Genomic DNA, 20,354 nt, shown 5'->3' on the forward strand with positions numbered 1-20,354 from the left:
GTAATATTAAAATGCTTGAACCAAGATGGAATAAGAGAAATATTGAGGCTATGTAATAAAATATATGACAGTGGTGAATGGCCTGATGACTTTTTGACAACAGTAATGATTCCATTACCGAAAAAACAAGGAACCAAGAAATGCAGCGAGCACAGGACAATCAGCCTCATTTCACATGCAGCCAAAGTGATGTTAAGAATAATTAATAAAGGACTTAAAACAGTAATGGAGGAGAATCTTGGCGAGGAGCAGTTTCGCTTTAGACGGAATATAGGCACCAGAGATGCAATAGTGCTCCTACGAATCTTGGGAGAAAGGTTTGTTGAAAAAGGAAGAGACCTATGTGCTTCATCGATCTAGAAAAGGCATTTGACAATGTGGTTTGGGTCAAGCTGGCGACTATAATGAGGGAAAAGAGTGGACTGGAAAACCAGAAGACTTGTAAACTCATTATATATTAATCAAAAAGCCTCAATTAAAGTGATAGGAGAAAGTACAAACTGGATCGGACTAGGAAAAGGTATAAGACAAAGATGCTGTCTATAACCTACTCTTTTCAACCTCTACTTAGAAAATATGATTGACCAATACTCATTAGATGACAAAGGAGTAGAAATTGGAGGAAGAAGAGTAGGGTGTTTGAGGTTTGCTAATGACATGGTCCTTCTAGCCACAGGGGAAAAAGAGTTACAGGATTTGGTGAACACCATTGAAACTAACGGAAAAAATATGGAATGAAAACTAACAAAAATAAAACAAAAGTACTGGCACTAGGAGGAAATAAGGAAATAAAAATCATGCTGAATGGAGAAATGCTAGAACAGGTGCAAAATTTTAAGTATTTTGGAAGCAGGATAGACACCGACTGGAAGTGCACCACAGAAATTAAAACAAGGATAGCAATGGCATAAGAGGCGTTTTATAAGAAAAGGAGAACTTTCTGCAGCGGTCTGGACAGAGAACTCAGGATGAGACTCATAAAATGTCTTGTATGGAGTGTTCTATAGGGCGCTAAAACATGGACTTTGAGGAAGAAAGACAGAGAATGGCTGGAGGCTTTTGAGATCTAGACATGGCGGAGGATGGAAAGAATAAGTTGGATGGACAGAATAAAAAAAAAGAAGAGTGGGAGAGAAAGACAGTTACTAGATGTAATAAACAGACGAAAAAGAAATTGGATTGGCATATATTAAGAAAGAATGACCGACTGATAAAAACAGTTTTAGAAGTTTATGTAGAAGGGAAAAGGAAGCGAGGAAGGAAGAGATTCCAGATACTGGATGACATGATAGACGGTACATACATATATATATATATATATATATATATGTCATCAGTATACATATCAGTATTAGTCATCAGTATATATATACACACACACACACACACACACACACACACACACACACACACACACACACATATATATATATATATATATATATATATATATGTGTGTGTGTGTTAGTCATCAGTATATATATCATAAGTCTTGTGACTGATTTTATGCTATCCGCAACGAATTCATCTCAGACTGGCACTTGCAACTTAGGTCCCCAATTATTTACTTGATGTATTTCCTATCTTTGTCTTCCTCTTCAGTTTTTATCCTCTAGTATCACAAAAGAGTTATTACTTGATGTCTTAACAGATATTCTCTCTTTCTTCTTGTCAGTGTTTCCAAATATTCCTCCTTTCCTCGCCGATTCTGCAGAGAACCTCCTCATTCCTTATCTTATCAGCCCACCTCATCATTTGACCCCAATTCCTTATAAACTGAAAAGACATTTCCATATTTCACTTAAGTACTTGACATGGGATAATTCAGTATTTTCGTTGATGTCGGTGCTCTCTGTATTTTCCTTTCAATAATAAAACAAAAAGCAGCATTCCTCATCAGAAAACATTCGATAAGAGTCTCGCACAGGCACAGAGAAGTCTCTTACCACAGAGCTTCTGCTCGCCGCCCAGTTGCGTGCCCTGCAATTCAGTGGTAACATACGCTATATAAAACCAGAAGTTGATCAATTCACGCCGCACTCACTCACGTTATAGTAATTGATTTCGTGCTTTTGTGTCTTCTTTATCTTTCCTTGTTTTCGTACCAGATCGCGTGAGAACTTGATATTTGTTCTACGAGTGTTCTCCTAAATGAGAGTCCAAATAACTGAAAGCTAAATTTGTTTCGGTTTTACAATACTTAGACACACAACAAGCCTGCACTGCACACAAATAAAATGCAAATAGAAGGAAACAGTTTTTGAACTAAAATTATTTTAACAATGAAAAATTCAGCACTGTTGGAGGACTTTTAGGTGTTGTTAGGTACTTAAAAAGGTAACAAGGCTCAAAAGGACAAAGTGGTAAGGCGTCATGTACCGTCTTACATACGACGGGTGTTCAATAAGTGACACAACACTTTTTTCTGAAACCAGGTTTGTTTTATTCAGGGTTCCATCACACCATATTATTTCCCACTCTTTTGGTCTCAAAACCCTATTTTTCAACATAATCTCCATTTAGTGGGACGGCCTTACTCCACCTCATTGGGAGTGCCTGTATGCCGGCATGGTACCACCCTAATAGTCGACGCCAGAGCCAACGTCTTGCTGCATAAGTAACCTCCCCATCATCAACTTACTGCTTCCTGCAGAATGCATCCTTCATGGGGCCAAACAGATGGAAGTCACAAGGTGCGAGATCCGGGCTGTAGAGCGGACGAGGAAGAATAGTCCAGTGAAGTTTTGTGTGCTCCTTTCGTGTGTACAGGCTTGTGTGAGTCATTGCGTTGTCATGGAGGAGGAGAAATTGAAGACGGTCCTTCATTGCTCTTTGGCGAGGAACTCTGTAGACACATCCCTTTGAGTATCCCAACTAATGGGTGAGTGTGTCAGCACTACCAACAGGAACTTCTGGTTGGGCAGTAACATGTTTGATTGTGATCCGTCGATCACCTGAGTGAGAGTGTCCACACATTCCAACATTGCAGGAGTCACAGTTGTGTGCGGCCGGCCAGCACGTGAGACGTCGGCTAGGTATGCGCGGCCTTGTTGCGATGATGACAGACACCTCACCAACGACTCACCGTGCTTTTATTCAATGCCAGGTCTCTGCAGACATTCTGGAAGCTCCTAGAATATCTGCAATGCTCTGGTTTTCGTCCAAAAGAAACTCTATGACAGGTCTCTGCTTGGAACAAACCTCCATCACAGACGCTATTTTGAAGGCTACATATAGCGGCGCCATCGATCGGAACTTCATAAAACTACAGGGGCTGAGGCGGAAATATTCCGTGTTGTCTCACAACAATTTCCGCAGTTTTTCAAACGAAACTGGCCGACAAAAAATTATGTTGCATTAGTTATTGAACACTTCTCGTATTATATAGTTTGGTGTGTCTGTATTCAAATATCAGCCCAGGGAAACAATTGTTGATTTTATTAATGTTTGTATGACACTTTTCTTACTCTTACAGTGCTTAGCAATGTGGAGAATTTACTATACAGTAAGTTGGGCAAGACTGCACACTTAAGGTTTAGTTAGCCACGTACTGAAGGCAACTACACCAATTCCAATTATATTTTAATTGGCATTTCATCTGAATTTTGCCTATTATGTAACATAGTCCGAAAGTCATCTGTATAATTTAAACTGTAATTTGCACTTAGAAAAAAAGTAATCCAAATACGCAGTATTGGATAAGAGTGCGTTTCTGGTGGGGTAAATTTGAGCATTGTTATTAAATTAGAAAAACATATGTACCTTTCAGTTCTTCTTCATTGTTTAATTTATAGTGTACATAAACACAATACAGGGTTCATCATTTTGATTTGCAGCTTCTTGTGTTGGCCATGTTTGCAGTTAAAATTGTTGGATGTGTTGTTTTGTTAAATGATTATAGAATTATGTGGATGTTTAGTTCAAACAATAAATCGTTTCTTTTTGTAAATACCTTTACATTTGGTGTGCATGAATTTTCCAGATCACTTGTGTGTTAATTACTACAGGTAGCGTGTCATCTGTAACCAACCGATGTTGATGAGAAAGTTTTTTGCTGGGAGTTACCTGTCTTCTAGAATGTAATATAGTTTGTCGCGATGTTTTCACGCCTATATTAGTTTTTACTTACGTTTTCGTCTGGCAAGCACTTTCATTCTCCGCATTGCGGTGAGGTGTTGTGATGCACACGTAACTATAACAAATATTTTCCACAAATAACGTAGTAAAACACTTTTCACTTCACCAAAACACAGTGTGATTGTGGTTTGTTGCGTGTCCCAGCCCAGTCAGTGTTCACATCTTCAACTTTTGTAGTCCTGTCTTCCTCAGTTGCGTGTAATATTACGGTGTATTGATAATTTTTACTTATGGACAGCAACTGAATAAAACACAATTTTAGTGCCATACACTTTTCGCCTTTATTTTCTGCAAGGCATCATCACTGGCCTGGACTATGTACATATGTTAGCTGTTTAATTTACATTTTTGTCCTGTGCCTAAAGGTTATAAACAGTTCTGGTGGCTGGTATTTCCTATAAAGTAGTAATGTTTCTAACTGTACTTACAGGTTGCGTGGACAATTTTTTACATATTACGCTCCTATTGCATTTTTGGTGTTGTTCTTCTTCTTATGAATGCCAATTTGCTGTTTTTCTCCCCACATGCCACAGCACTATGAACTGAACGCTTGTTTCAATGCAATGTTTTGGTTTCTGTTGCCGACTGTCTAATGTTTTTGCCAAAGATCGAATGTTATTTCCAAACTTTGGAGTGTAATTATTGAAGTATCTGTGATATGTTCGTGTATGCATATGTGTGTGCGTTTGTGTATGTGTGTGTGTGTGTGTGTGTGTGTGTGTGTGTGTATGTGTGTGTGGTTTGGTGTGATATAATTTTTTGTACTGTGTGTGTGTGTCTAGATGGTATGGGGAAGAGTTTTTATGTTTTATATTATCATTTCCTTTATTAAGTGTAGTAGGGAGCCTCTGCTGATGTGTGTTTGTTCATTTATCACATGTCTGTTTTCTGCTATGGCTTTCTGGATGTGGAAGTTTTCTTGCGTTTGTATAAGATGTTTGTCATGGTTGCTTATTCTCATTATTTTCATTTCTTGTTCCATGTTTGTAGGATGATGGTTATGGTGTTTTAAATGCACTGCAAATGTGGAATGGTTTGTTTCATACTTCCAACATCTGATATGTTCTTTGTATCTTGTTTCAAAACTCCTGCATGTCATGCCTATGTATACTGCATCACAACTTTAACATTCAAGTTTATATATTCCTGATTGTTGGAATTTGTCCCTCTTGGTAGCTGGCTGGCTTAGGTGTTTGTCCAGGCTTATATGCTATTTTGAAGCCCTGTCTCTTTAGGATGTTTGCAACTCTGTGTGTTAGTTTATGTGTGTAGGTCATGGTGTACCATCTGGTTCTTTTCTCTGTGGTGTTGTGGTGTTGTTATTGTGTGTGTTTGTTGAGTGTGTTTGTAAGTTTTCAGCTTGTGAGTTCTTTTGTATTCTGGAAATGTTGTGTTTGTTTTGTATTTGTGTTCTTATTTTTTGATTGAGCCTGTGTACTACATGTATGTCATACCAGTTGTTCCTAGCTATTTGTATGATTGTACTCATTTCTTGTTCATAGTTTCTCTTGCTGAGTGGGATTTTGTTTAATCTATGTAACAAGTGTTTTAGTGCTGCAAGTTGCTGGCTGTGGGGGTGGTTGAATGTGGAATGTATTATTGTGTCTGTGGCTGTTGGTTTTCTAAAGATGTTAAATGTATGTTTGCCATTTTCTTTTTTTATTGTAATGTCAAGAAAATTTATTTGATTTTCTTTTTCAAGTGTGAATTTTATGTTCTGGTGAGCTTCGTTTATTTCTATTTTTTCGCTTGCCTCATCTACCAGACAAATAATGTCATCCACATATCTGTACCAATATATGATTCTGAAACTTTCATTTGTGGTTATCTTTTCAAATATCTGATTTTCTAGGTGACTGATGAAAATGTTTGCTAGTGTTCCTGATATTGGGGATCCCATGGGCAGTCCATCGCTTTGTAGATAATATTCTTTCTCAAACTGAAAGTAGTTTTGTTCAGTTGTCAGTCTGCACATATCTGTTATTTCTTTTATTGCGTCTGTGGTGAGGTTGCTGTGGGGTGAGAGATTTTGTTCTATGATTTCTATTGTTTCTGTGATAGGGATGGAGGTATACATATTTTCTATATCGAATGAAATCAGTGATGCTGTGTGTGGTACCTGTATGTTCTGTATGTTTTCTATTAGGTTTCCTGTGTTCATCACTGTTCTGTTGATTTCTACTTTATAGTGTTTTGTAATTAACTTTTGGAGGTGTTTGTCTATGTGGTATGTTGGGGCTTTCTTGAAGTAGATAACAGCTCTCATTGGCAATCCATCTTTATGTACTTTTGTTTGGCTGCAGAGTGTTTGTGCTTGTGGGTTTTTCTGTGTTATGTAGTATTTCTGTTTGTCTGTTAGTGTGTGTTCAATGTTTTTCAGTGTTCATTTCACATTTGCCTGGAATTGTGTGGTTGGATCTGACTTCAGTTTTTGTATGGCATTGGTGTTTATGTATTCCTTGGTTTTTGTGATGTATTGCTCTTTATCCATGAGTACTGTTACATTTCCCTTGTCTGCTCTTGTTATTAATATATTATTGTTTCTTAAATTTCTTTTAACCTTTCCATAGTGGCTGCTTCTGTTTGGTTGTCCTTATTATGTGTCTCATAGAGCATCATGTTTAGGTGCTGTTTTTTCGAATAGAGCATGTTAATTTCATGTAGTAACCAATATCGTTCTGCAAATGATTTCGACTTTTGTGCCACTGTAGAACTGTTTTTAACCTTTACATTAATGTAACTTGGAATTAAATCGTTCTTTTTGCATGTTTTGTTGAATTTTATGTGCTGTACCGTCTTATGGAGTCTCAGATGTATTTTCTTGAACCTGTTGTACACGTTGTGTTCATTTGTTCACCAGAGAGTTCGTCGCCAAATCTCAGTTTTTTTTTTTTTGTATTTTATCTTTGTGTGTGCATGTTTGTGTGACTTTGTGTGCGTGTGTGTGTGTGTGTGTGTGTATGTGTGTGTGTGTTTTCTGTATGCTTCTTAGCTATGTTTATTGGCTTTTATGTGGTATTCCTTTTGTGTGTAAACGGTGCGCCTTTGCAGAATTTAGTTTATCTATTTTTCGTGTGTGTGTTTGTGTGTGTGTGTGTGTGTGTGTGTGTGTTTGTGTGTGTCGACTTTATCTGTTTGTGCTGTTTTGATTTGTAAAGTTCCTTTAATGTGTTAAATAGTGTGCCCTTGCAGAGTGTAGTGTATTTGTGTAAGACCTGTCTTCCTTCTGCTGTTGTCTTCTGTATATGGAAGATTTCCTAAATGATCAGTTTGCTGTATGGGCTGTGGCTGGGTTTTAGTATTCTTAAGTCTGTGTCTACTGTGGTTGGGTGGTGATTGTGGGCTACGAGGTGGTCAGCAAATGTGTTATGGGAGTTGTCGCTTTTTAAAGCTCTGAGATGTTCTGAATATCTGGTTTTGAAGTTTCTGCATGTTTGCCTCATGTACAAAGACGCACCATTTACACACAAAAGGAATACCATATAAAAGACAACACACACAGCTAAGAAGCGTACAGAAAATACACACACACACACACACACACACACACACACAAACACAAACATGCACACACAAAGATAAAATGCAAACAAAATTCAAATTTGGCGACGAACTCTCTGGTGAACAAATGAACACTGACTGGGCTGGGACACGCACTGTGTTTTGATGAAGTGAAAAGTGTTTTACTACGTTATTTGTGGAAAATACTTCTTATAGTTACATTTGCATTACAAAACCTCACCACGATGCGGAGAATGAAAGTGCTTGCCACACAAAAACGTAAGTAAAAACAAATACAGGCGCGAAAACATCGCGACAAACTAAACTACATTCGTGAAGATAGGATAACTCCCAGCAAAAAAACTTTCTCATCAACATCGGTTGGTTGCAGATGACAAGCTACCTGTAGTAATTAACACACAAGTGATCTGGAAAATTCGTGCACACCAAAAGTAAAGGTATTTACAAAAAGAAACGATTTATTGTTTGAACTAAACATCCACATAATTCTATAATCATTTAACAAAAATGGTCACATCACAGAATAAATAAAAACGAAAACCCACTGATGATGGCACAGTGGTGCCGAAACATGTTTTGCACTGAGAAAAAACGGTGTTTTGCATAACTGGCGGACCTCACATCAAACGATAATACAGGGTGTCCATAAAGTCCCTTTACAACTTCAAAATTTTATTACAACGGCAGTTGTTGAAATATTTTAACAACATTTCTTTTATTGTAATCAGTGTTTATAAAAGTTTTCTTGGGAATGTTTAATAGACCTCTATAAGGGCGCCTTTAGTTGCACGAAGCATATCAAGATAGTACTCGATGTCTTGCCATGTTCGCTGTAGCATAGCGTCGTCATTGGTGGCAATGGCATTACGAATCCTTTTCTTCAAGTCAGCAATGTCCCGTATCTGTGTCTCATACACGATATCTTTTACATACCGCCATAACAAGAAGTCAAAGGGAGTGATGTCTGGAGAACGTGGTGGCTAAGGAATTGGCCCATCCCTCCCAATCCATCTGCCTGTAAATGTTTCATTGAGGAACCGACGAACACACAGTCCCCAATGTGGTGGTGCACCATCTTGCTAGAAAATAATAGTTGGTTGTAACCCAATCAGTTGTTGTGCTACATATTCTGGCAGAAGTTCGAGGTAAACATCTGCAGTAATTGTTGACTCATTGAAGAAAAATGGACCAATTATTCGGTTGCACATGATTCCACACCACACATTCACTTTTGGACTATCCCGGTGAAGCTCCTTAGTCACATGGGGGTGTTTAGATCCCCAGATTCTCACATTCTGTCTGTTTAATGTCCCAGAAACATGAATAGTTGCCTTGTCACTGAAACAAACTCACTTGAAGAATGCTTTATCCTCCGAAAGGCGTTCCAGCATGCTGAATGCAAACTCTGTCCTTTTTGGCTTGTCATTTGGCTCAAGTTCTGTAACAGTTGCATTCTGTAAGTGTACAACCGTAAGTACTTGTGGAGGACCTTATGCACAGTTGAACGTGGTAGTTGCAACTGTCTGGCAGCAGTGCGAATGGACTTCGTAGGTGAACGAGTGAAGTTTAAAACGCGATCGATGTGTTCCTCGGATGTTCTTGGGCGCCCACTGCTTCTTTTATCCAACACTGGCCCTGTCTCCACAAACTTGTGTGCCATGCACGGTTGAAGGGCGCGATGGTGGATCTCTTCCATACTTAGTTCTGAAGTTTCGTTGAGTCTGAACATCCGTTTTCGTCACAATAAACCAGAACACACATTGTGCCTTCTCTTGAGGAGTTGCCATTTTATAGAGGTTCAGTTCCTTCCATCCTGCCGTTGTAATAAAATTTTGAAATTGTAAAGGGACTTTATGAATACCCTGTGTGTCTTGTTTCTCAGCATATAACGGTTAGTGTTGATACATGATTTGATGTAATGAATAAGCCTGGGGCGTGTGAACAAAAACCTGCAAAAATATACCAATCGGAGGAAAATCTTTTAACAGAGATCACAAATAAAGTTTCCAGAACCTTCATAACCAGAGCAGGGTTCAAGCCACTACTGATCACACTAGAGACATTGAATACAGTCTTCTGTTGGAGGATTATTGTACTTTTCAGTAGTACTGTCTGGACAGTGGAAAGTTTGTGGATTTTTCGTCGGCGTATTTAAGTTTTGCTTTGCTTTCATTTTGTTTGCTTCATCTGAATCAATCAATTTCCTCTTTGGTTTCTTTCGTTCTTGTTCTGTTGACTCGTATTCCAGCGGGTTCTCGAATGGGTACCGGATACTATTTCTGACTTTTTCCCTCTCTTCTGTCTTTTTTGGGAATATTTTCTTCTTGGCAAAGGAATTATTTCTTTTGGAGAAACGTAGGTACTTGGTCCTGGTTGTGATTCATTTGTAGATGTCTGTGAAGTATGGCTCTGGAGATATCCAGTTTCAATTGTGGATGCATCATTTAATTTCTCACTCTGGTCTGTAACAGTCGAAGGCATGAAATCTTCCTTGGTGAATATGTGACTATCGACTGGATACATGTCGCATTATCTCGAACGCCTTTGTTGCCTTCCTCCTTTTATAACCGTTTCCAAACAATTCACCAATAAATTCTTGCGTTGTTACGTATCCAGAGTGGTTTATGAGCCACTGGTCGCATTCTTGTGAACAAAAGTCCTTCAACAGCTTGAAAAAGCAGCAATCCAATGGCCGCAGTTTGTGGCTGCTGTGTGGAGGAATGGTAAGCCCATGACTATTACAGTTCTTGTAATAAATGACGGCATTCAGACTCAAATGTGACGAGTGATTGTCCAAAATAAACAAGACTGGATTTTCTTCTGTTGGCTATATATGTTTCTAAAATGTTGTAGCCATGTGAGATACAGATGTGAGTTGATATACCCATTGTCCGAACACATCATTAGTAATCCAGGAGGGGCGCCGCTCTTCTAACTCTCCTTCATCCTTTTCTAAGGAAATAGTATTTCTGGAGGAATGTAACCCCACCACCACCACCACCACCCAGCTCTCATACAATATGCAACCGTTATCAGCTGACCTCTTTCTCCAGATGCAATTTTGCCTTTGTGCTTCTTGCCGCATGTTGCAATCACTTTCGGAAGTCTGTAAGGATTTACTTCGGGAATTAAACTGATAAATATTAAATATTTGAACGGTTTTTGGAATTCGTAGATTGAAATCGGAAAACGGCAGTCAGTATTGCACATTTAGTTCGATCAACACTTGTGAAATACTCAGTTCTAATCAGTGAATGCCGCGGACAATTTATAGCCAAATAATATTAGACGTACTTACAAAGGAGTTCAGACACATTTTCTGCAGTGAGTTCGTCACACATATTTTCTCTGTGAGATTTTTATAGCGTTATGTGAAGTACTTGCAGCCGAGAGCTACCATGAAGCAGATACGTTTTTCGGAGTGATTCAACTTCTTTACAACCTGTTTAGTTGCAGTCTATCTGTTCTGAAACAGTGTTGAAAGTTCTTTATATTCCATGTCTGATACCTTCTGGAGTGATCTGGTCAACGGCGAAATACCAATTGCACCCCATTTGGATAAGATTGACGTTGCTGCTGAAACTCTCTGTAAGTTAAATTCGTCAGATCAAACACATTCTGTGGTATGGGGTATTTCGGATTGTGTGGATCATGGATTCATTTAGCTAAAGTTGTTGGTACAAACTGACTACAGAAGCATATTACTATAAGATCCTAATACTACCATTGATATTGAGGTAGCCACTTTGAGAGCTTATTAAATGGCTTAAAATATCTTCGCGAAAATTGGGACGCCGTTCTCCCAGGTCTAAAGTTGCTGCCAAAACAATTAATATCGATCCTGAATTTCTGGGGGTGCGCAGTAAGAAGAGGAAGTCATTTCATACTGAACCCAGGAATGAAGTGGCAGAAGACTTATTCAAGATAAGTGCATGTATGCCACTATTGACACTCTAATGTCTAACTTGAGAACCCGATTAGAAACAGTGAAGATTTTAGATGAAACTTCCGGGTTTTATGAAAATACTTAAAGGTGACAAACGAACAGGTCGCTTAGGCATGTAAGTCATTTATCAGTGAATACTTATATGATGTCACAAGAGATTTAGAAGAAGAAATTAAATATCTGATAACAACTCATACTTCAGACTCTAAATACATTACCCTGGAACTATTAGAACTGTCGAATCAAATGCACAAGCTTAAAATTTTAAGCTTGTTACCGAAAGTATGTGTATGTATGCACATCTTTTACATTCTTCCAGCTACTGTAACGGAAGCAGGAAGGTCTTTCAGCACTCTGAGTCGTGTTAAAAGTTGCCTCAGATCAACTATGCGTTTACAACATCTAAACAGATTTGGGAACCTGGCAAACTGAATGTACAAGGATTGCCCAGAAAGTAATGCACCGCATTTTTTTTCTTCAACAATTCTTTATTGAATGTAATGAGAATTACACATTCGAAAGAATGGTGTTTTATCTACACACCCTATTTTTCCACGTAGTCTCCATCCTGTTCTATGGCCTTCCTCCAGCGCGGAACAAGGGTGTCTATGCCCTGTCGGTACCAATAATTGTCCTAGTGGCGGAGCCAGTGTTTCACTGTGTGTATCACCTCATCATCCTCAAAATGTCTTCCTCGAATGGCATCCCTTAATGGCCCAAACAAGTTGAAGTCCGAGGGGGCTAAGTCAGGACTGTAGCATGGATGGGGTAACACTGTCCAATCCTGTTTCGCGATGTGTTCAGCAGTCCTCAGACCTGTGTGGGACCGAGCGTTATCGTGTTGCAGCAAAACCTCTTCTGGTTGCTGTGACGCCTAAGTCGCCGGAAGCGCGTCTTGAGTTTTGTTGATGTATTGACATTTGCTTCTGAATTAATAGTACCGCCTCTTAGCATCACATCAATGAGAATCACGCCTTCACAGACCCAGAACATGGTGATCGTGGCCTTACTGTCGGAAGCAATTGCTGTGATTTTTTTCTTCCGGGGGGAGTCGAAATGGCACCATTCCATCGACTGTCGTTTTGTTTCGGGCTCAAAATGGTGAACCCAGCTTTCATCACCTGTCACAATCCGGGAGAAGAAGGCCGCCCCCTCAGCTTCAAAACGTTGCAACAAATGAAGACAAATGTTTTTTCTGTGCGATTTTTGATCCACCGTTAGACACTGCGGGACCCATCTTGCACACAGTTTTGAATATCCAAGAGTGCGGGTAATTGCATCCACATTTCCTTTGCTTATTGACAGTTGCAGCGCCAACTGCCGATTTGTAATGCGTCTGTCCTCGCGAATGGCAACATCAGCTCGCTGCAACATGTCAGGTGTGACAACCGTAGGTTGTCTCCCCGACCACAACAAATCGTGGAGCTCCACCGAATTATCTTCTGATGACCTCACCCTCCGCGCTCAGCGACTAACTGTATTTCTATCAACTGCGGATTCTCCATAGACTTTGCACAAGCGCCTGTGAATATTCCCCACAGCTTCTTTCTCTGCAGTGAGAAATTCAATGACGGCACGTTGCTTGTAACGTATCACTTACAAACGCCATTTTGAAACTGTCCTGCAGCTACACTATCTGTCGGGAGTGACAGAAACTTGGCGCACCCACTTAGGAGGCTTCAAATACTACATATGTAATGTTTCACATTGATAGAATTGTTTTCGGCTGAGAAAAAAATGCGGTACATTACCTCGTGATTTGGAAATGCAACTAAACTTTGATGCTACCATCAAAACATTTCCTGGACGAAAAGCTCGCAAAGCGGCATTGACAGTGCTGTAGGCAAGTGTGCTATAATATGCTCCCCGTAGCACAACTCATGGCGGTTTATATGCGAGTGCGCTGCTGTCTATGTACTGGCACGCCATGGAACCCTCCAATATCGCAGCGTTAATGGCACCAGACCTCTCGTCAATGTACAGTTCAGTGTAATACTTAGCCTTTTGTTTTAAAGTGAAATTAAAATGGATTAAACATATTTATAAATGAAGCATACAAATATTTTACAGCAATTCATTACTGAGCAGCCCCTGAAGCTAAACTTCTAAGTCGTATCAGTTTTCTGCCTTACCACTGCCATTGTTTCCTCTCTTACATAGATTGTCTCTTTTTGTCTTTCTTTGACACTGCCACTCTCTCCACCGTACCTTGGCAGCACAAAAATTCTGTATTCTTCTCCAAATCAATCGATTCACCTTTCCATTTTTCGTCTCTGGTGTTTGGTGTTAGCTTCATATCGATGGCTGCAAGATATAGATAACAAGTGTAGCCATATCGATGTCATAGCGTGTTCAAACATTGCTAGCCGTAGCTACTAGCCCATACAAATTTTTATTTCTGCCTTAAGGAACTAAAGAGAGCTTTATAATTGTAATTTACAGTTTTGAGGTGTGAAAGATAGTAAGCAATGATTTCGACCGACATTTTGACAAATGGTTGTTATTTCTTCAAACTTAAGACAACAATGCAGAGTCTTCATTGTAGCACATTGCGTCCATGTCTGGCTCTTTTGTGCATTCACCGAAGAAGTCTTTATTCCGAACAAAGCTACCGAAAATTGCGGATTTAGGTGTACGTTGTAGCTGTTTTTCCGATGTTTTGTTTGTTGTTGTGTTCGGTGATGCTGTCATTTTTAGGGTATATTAACTGAAAGAGAGGAAGTAGATATCTATTACCTATTTACGATGCGAAGATATCGGCCTGCATGGGAATCCGAACCACAATTTTCTGGTAAGTTTCTGATTTACTACGGTTTCTAAGTACTTCACTTGATGCAAACTAGAGTTTCAATCTGGTCTAAAAAACTACAAACAAGCAGTTTGCACTTTATTTTTAGAATAAATGCAGCTATGACGAAATCAGCTGAACGATATCGTTCCATTCCGATAGTGCATATTGAGTGAGATCTGTGAATACTTAATAGAGCGTTGAAATACGAAAGGTTGAGGACTGGCTTGTGTTTTTATTTATACTGGGTTGGCTCTGTAGGTTTTCGTGTTGTTTTGTGTGCCATTAAAATAAGAAGTAACTACGTTATGGGCTAATTTTCGTTTTGGCGGAATAATCTGATTCGCTCCCTAAAGCGCCTGTAGACGATAGGACCAGACGATGCTGACCAGCGGACCAAACCACACACCATGGATCGACCGAAAATACACATAAATCTCTTCAGTGTGATCTTTAGTCTTTCTGTATTGTCGTCTGAGGCCCCTTTTTGCTTGCTTGGTGTTGCCATGTTGTCCCAAGACATACATGGCACTTTTTTCGCGCAATTAAACGCATATAGCCTCTAATTTTTTGCTGGTTGACTTTAATGACTCACATTAAAAATACTGTTGCAATTTAATTATGGTAACACGTGCTGACTCGATGCCAAACTTGAGACACGAAAATTTGTACTGAGTATAGAAGGATTCTAGAATTTAATGTTTATTTGATAAGTGAAACACCAATATGCCCATTTTTGCTGTTTAACAGGAAATAAACATTTTTTAAATTTTCATAGTTGTGTTTCTGCGTTCGGTATAAATAATCCAATGTTACTGTACGCAACGTAACAAAAACTGCTTTAAACGATGAAAGTTTTGCACAGGGTTTAATTTCGGTCGGTACCTCCCAGGTAATTTATTTTGAACGCGATGGAGCAAGTCCACGCCAGAGATTTAAAATAGTACACGTGTATTAAATCGCAATATAACTATAATTTGCCGCTGCGCCTGCACCAGTGAATGTGATAATGGGCGACCAACGTGATGTGATGAAATATCTTCACTATCATTCATCGCTAAATGTTTTATTAATTAGTACGGGATACATGTTCAGCGAGCAGTTACAATGCTGAACGAAATTTTCACTCTGCAGCGGAGTGTATGAAATTTCCTGGCAGATTAAAACTGTGTACCGGACCGAGACTCGAACTCTGGACCTATGCCTTTCGCGGACAAGTGCACTACCAACTGAGCTACCCAATCACGACTCACGGACGCCCCGTCCTCACTGTGAGTTCGAGTCTCGCCCCACCACACTGTTTTAATCTGCCAGGAAGTTTCAGCTGCAGTGCAACTGGTTGAACGTTGCGACTAAAATTTTGTAGGTTTTTTTTGTTTTGATTATAAGCAATTATGTTTCAGAAACCTGAAATTCGTAACAGTCCTCTGAAAAAAAAAAAAGATTTCTCATTGTAGGTTTTTTCAAAAGTTTTCAAAAATTGGAACATGTGATTTTTGTCGTGATGGGGGGGGGGGGGAGGGGGAGGGATTGTATGATTGAAGAGGTGCGTTCGTGGCTTCCGGCACCTAAAAGTTTCAAATTAAGCACTGGACTTGCGTCAACTTGTGTGCTCTTTAGCTTTATCGTTCACTGCCCCCAACGTTGAAATCTCCTTTCTGGCTTCTCGAAAAAAGCATTATCTGGCCACACGCTAGAGCATTAGTGGAAAAAAATGTCATCAATTTTAAGACGATCGAACAATGACTTGCTTCCGCCTCGAATGAATTCGTAGATGTATTTTTCTAAAATAAAAAAGAGAATGTCAATTAACAAAATAGTGATCTAAACAGAAAACTAAAGAGACACAACTTCTATATTTACTAATTTAACTTACAGTAGAATGGAACTCAAAAGTTCTTCATTCGACGGGTTATAATGTTTACCATGGGCTGGTAAATTCTCTTTCGTTAAATTTTCAACATTTTTTACTTCTTCATTGTCAAACAGTGACAAGGCAGAAACTTATCAGCCAAATACTATAAATACTGGCCTTTCGTCTCTAAAGCCGTTTTTGAGATGCTTTTATCATTTTTTACGTAAGCCTACCATCGCCTTCAAAAAGCACAAGCCTTTGTAGGATGCTTTTAATGCCAAAGTAGATTGAATCAATGGCTTGATGTAGAGTGTTACGATGAGTAGGCAAACGTCTAACAGCGCTGCTGCCTTATCCTTGCTCGTAATTTAGTACGAGAACACAAACTAATGATATTTTTACGGAATAAATAGCTCTCGCCTTCCATCGAGCTTGGTGTATGGGATCTGTGTGTCGAATCTTAATTCGCTTTTGTCACAGAAATCTCTGTGAACCATGAAGGTAAAAAGAGAAGGGATGTGTCATTACGTCACCGACTTGAAGCCGATATCCGCCACCTTAACTAGTCCAAAACATTAGGATCGCCGCGGAAATTCTTCCACGTAACTTCAGTTTCCCGAGCGTAGTTCCGACAATGTTGGGTGCCTAAATTAAGTGGAGGCGCGGTTGATTCATCAAAAATGCCAGCTTACGTTGTTTACGGGTGTACTAATTGATCCAGTTGTAATCTTACGTTGAAAGGAATAAAATTTCAGTCGGCCGTTGTGACCGAACGGTTCTAGGCGCTTCAGTCTGGAACCGCGCGACCGCTACGGTCGCAGGTTCGAATCCTGCCTCGGGCATGGATGTGTGTGATGTCCTTAGGTTAGTTAGGTTTAATTAGCTCTAAGTTCTAGGCGACTGCGCAGTCCGGAACCGTGCGACTGCTACGGTCGCAGGTTCGAATCCTGCCTCGGGCATGGATGTGTGTGATGTCCTTAGGTTAGTTAGGTTTAAGTAGTTCTAAGTTCTAGGGGACTGATAACCACAGCAGTTGAGTCCCATAGTGCTCAGAGCCATTTGAACCATTTTTCTAGGCGACTGATGACCTCAGAAGTTCGGGCATGGATGTGTGTGATGTCCTTAGGTTAGTTAGGTTTAAGTAGTTCTAAGTTCTAGGGGACTGATAACCACAGCAGTTGAGTCCCATAGTGCTCAGAGCCATTTGAACCATTTTTCTAGGCGACTGATGACCTCAGAAGTTAAGTCGCGTAGTGCTCAGAGCCATTTCGATGACCTCAGATGTAAGTCCCATAGTGCTCAGAGCCATTTGAACCATTTTTTGAATAAAATTTCATTTGTAAATGGGGCAATTCAAGGATATTTTCTTTTGCACATATGAATTATTGTTGCAATGTTTACTTTTATTGTAATGGTTTTATTTGACTTTAGATTTGCCCTGGGCCAGCTCTAGGGGGGAGGGTGAACTGTGCCAAAGCCCAGGGCGGTAGATTTTTGGGGGCGGCAAATACGTCTTGCATAAATAAAGAAATGTGAGAATAGGTTGGAAATACAAATTATTCATAAAATCGAGGGTCTTACTGAGAATTATCTACCGTACTGAAACAGTGTGCTCAGATTTACGAAAGAAACGTTGACTCACAAAAAATTGGAAATATTTATTATTGAACAAATTGATATAGATAATAATTTTATGCGTATGTACAATAAAAATGCATATATAATCATATAACATTCAATTACTCTTGCCCAAAAATACGTTTCATTTGTCACACGTAGAACATCACTAGTTGTCTCGTTCCCATAACGGTGTCGTGAAACAGGTGACAGTCGGATAGCGCCGATGTTCGCGAATTAAAAAAAACGGACTTGAAGTTTTAAGTAGGCTATTTGGCTACTGTTTAGCTACTTAACAGTATCTGAACGAATCTTCCACAGATTTCCCCAAGTCTGTTTATGACATGGAGCAATTTTAAACATAATAATACGTTCACTGTGGAGTCCTTCATTTTCAACAGTACGATAACAAAGATGTTTAAAAATATGGCCTCTCTTTCTCTTTAATTTGTACTAGGTTTATGCATAACAATTTCAAATGCCGGTATTTGACGAACGTTTTCTATTTACATTACTGTAAAAAAATTTTTAAAAAAAGCTATGAAGCAGGCTGTGCATTGAAATGCCGAAGACAGCTTTGATGGTTCATATTTCTCTGCAACAAAATGCAGATCTTGTATTACACATAATCCATTTAAAATGCTATGTTTGCTTGGCATTAGCATTAAAACTTGGAGAATGTTTCATAGAATGTTTCATAAAAAGCTGAAATTATGTTTGAAACGCTGAATAATTTTCAAATAAATAAGTAAAATTAAGACAAAAATCTGGATACTTTCTTTTAGAGGTATTAGATAATGAATACTGAGTCTTGGGGATGTTACGACTTGCGTTTACGGGGCAAATATTTTTGGGAGTTGGCAGCCGTGCACAGTAGATACGCCTCTCTCAGTTGGTATTTTCATTATAGTATAGCTGCAAAGGTGGCTTGCATTGTTTGTAAATAGCCAAGTGGCAAGTTAAGTGTTTGATAGAGTGGTCGGGCCGGCCGCGGTGGCCGTGCGGTTCTGGCGCTGCAGTCCGGAACCGCGAGGCTGCTACGGTCGCAGGTTCGAATCCTGCCTCGGGCATGGGTGTGTGTGATGTCCTTAGGTTAGTTAGGTTTAAGTAGTTCTAAGTTCTAGGGGACTTATGACCTAAGATGTTGAGTCCCATAGTGCTCAGAGCCATTTGAACCATTTTAGAGTGGTCGAACTGTGGATTGTGGCACCAATATAGGTCTGTATGTGGTGCACTTATTGGAAACATTTTATTTGCCAGACACAGTTTACTTTCATCTCTTCACTTCGAACAATAATGATATAGGTAAAGACAGTTCTATCACCGTCCGTATCATTCCTTTTGGAGGCTATTCAGTAAAGACAAAAACGATTGTTAAAAGCTGATAATTGTACATTCAGCCGGCAGTGCCAACGTATTATTAGTTTTGCGTGAAAACGCTTTCTCACTGTGACGTGACGTGGTTTCATTAGGCCGTAAATTATTGAAAATGTTATAATAAACCGTTGCAGTGTCTGACGGCAAGAAACGCCTTTCAGGCTGCCAGTATAGGAAAAGACGGGCAGAAAGAGAAAATGTAGACAAAAAATTGAAATATTCTTTGGATAAATTATTCCAATCTAAAGAAGACTTTGATCAGAATGATCCAGGCGCAAATCCAGATGCAGACGTAAATCAGGGTAAGCCTTAGTTGAAGATGTACCTAGAACGTCGCTGGGTAAACATGATATTGTATACAAGCTCTCTGATGAATGCGAAACTGTTCAGCTGATTCTAGCAAGTCCTCATCTGATACTTAAACTGTCAGTGATGTAGTTGATTCAGGACCCGCAAAATGGCCCGACAAAATACATGATTTTGTTAGAGCCTCCAGAACAGATGGTTAGTTTATTCAAAAAGTGCAAATGCTGTTTTTTGTTTCAGCTATAAACTCATTTCGAACATTACAAAATTATCGTCTTCAGGTGGTTGTAATAACTGGTGGCACATTTTTGAGACATAAGCTAGCCACAGTAGGTCCTAAGTGCACTTAGAATCGCACCAAAACTGGATAGAGCTCGCCAGTTACAATCTCACCAAGTGGGTAGAGCTCACTAGAAGATTAAAATCTGTCAATACTGTCAATGCAGGAACCCTGCAGATATTAAATGCAGAAACTCAGCATTGGAAAGGTGTAATCGAACGCCTTAATAGCAGTTATCCAGTTTTTGGTTAGACAGTGGTTTCCCTTAAGTAGAACTTCAGACAAACTGTTCACACACAACAAAGGAAATTTTTTAAAAATTGGTCGAATTATTGGGTAAATTTGAGTCAGTTCTCGGCGAAAATAGAAGGAGAGCAACGCTTTGTGAAAGTATGTCTCGTCATTATCTGGATACAAACATACAAAATGAAATAATTCGCATTCTCCACCAAAAAATTAAGAATAAAATTTTGTCTTTATTGAGATCTGCTAAATATTATAGTTTAATTTTGGGCTGTACACCAGA

This window comes from Schistocerca nitens, chromosome 7 (assembly GCF_023898315.1).
Source record: "Schistocerca nitens isolate TAMUIC-IGC-003100 chromosome 7, iqSchNite1.1, whole genome shotgun sequence".
Classification (NCBI taxonomy): Eukaryota; Metazoa; Arthropoda; class Insecta; order Orthoptera; family Acrididae; genus Schistocerca; species Schistocerca nitens.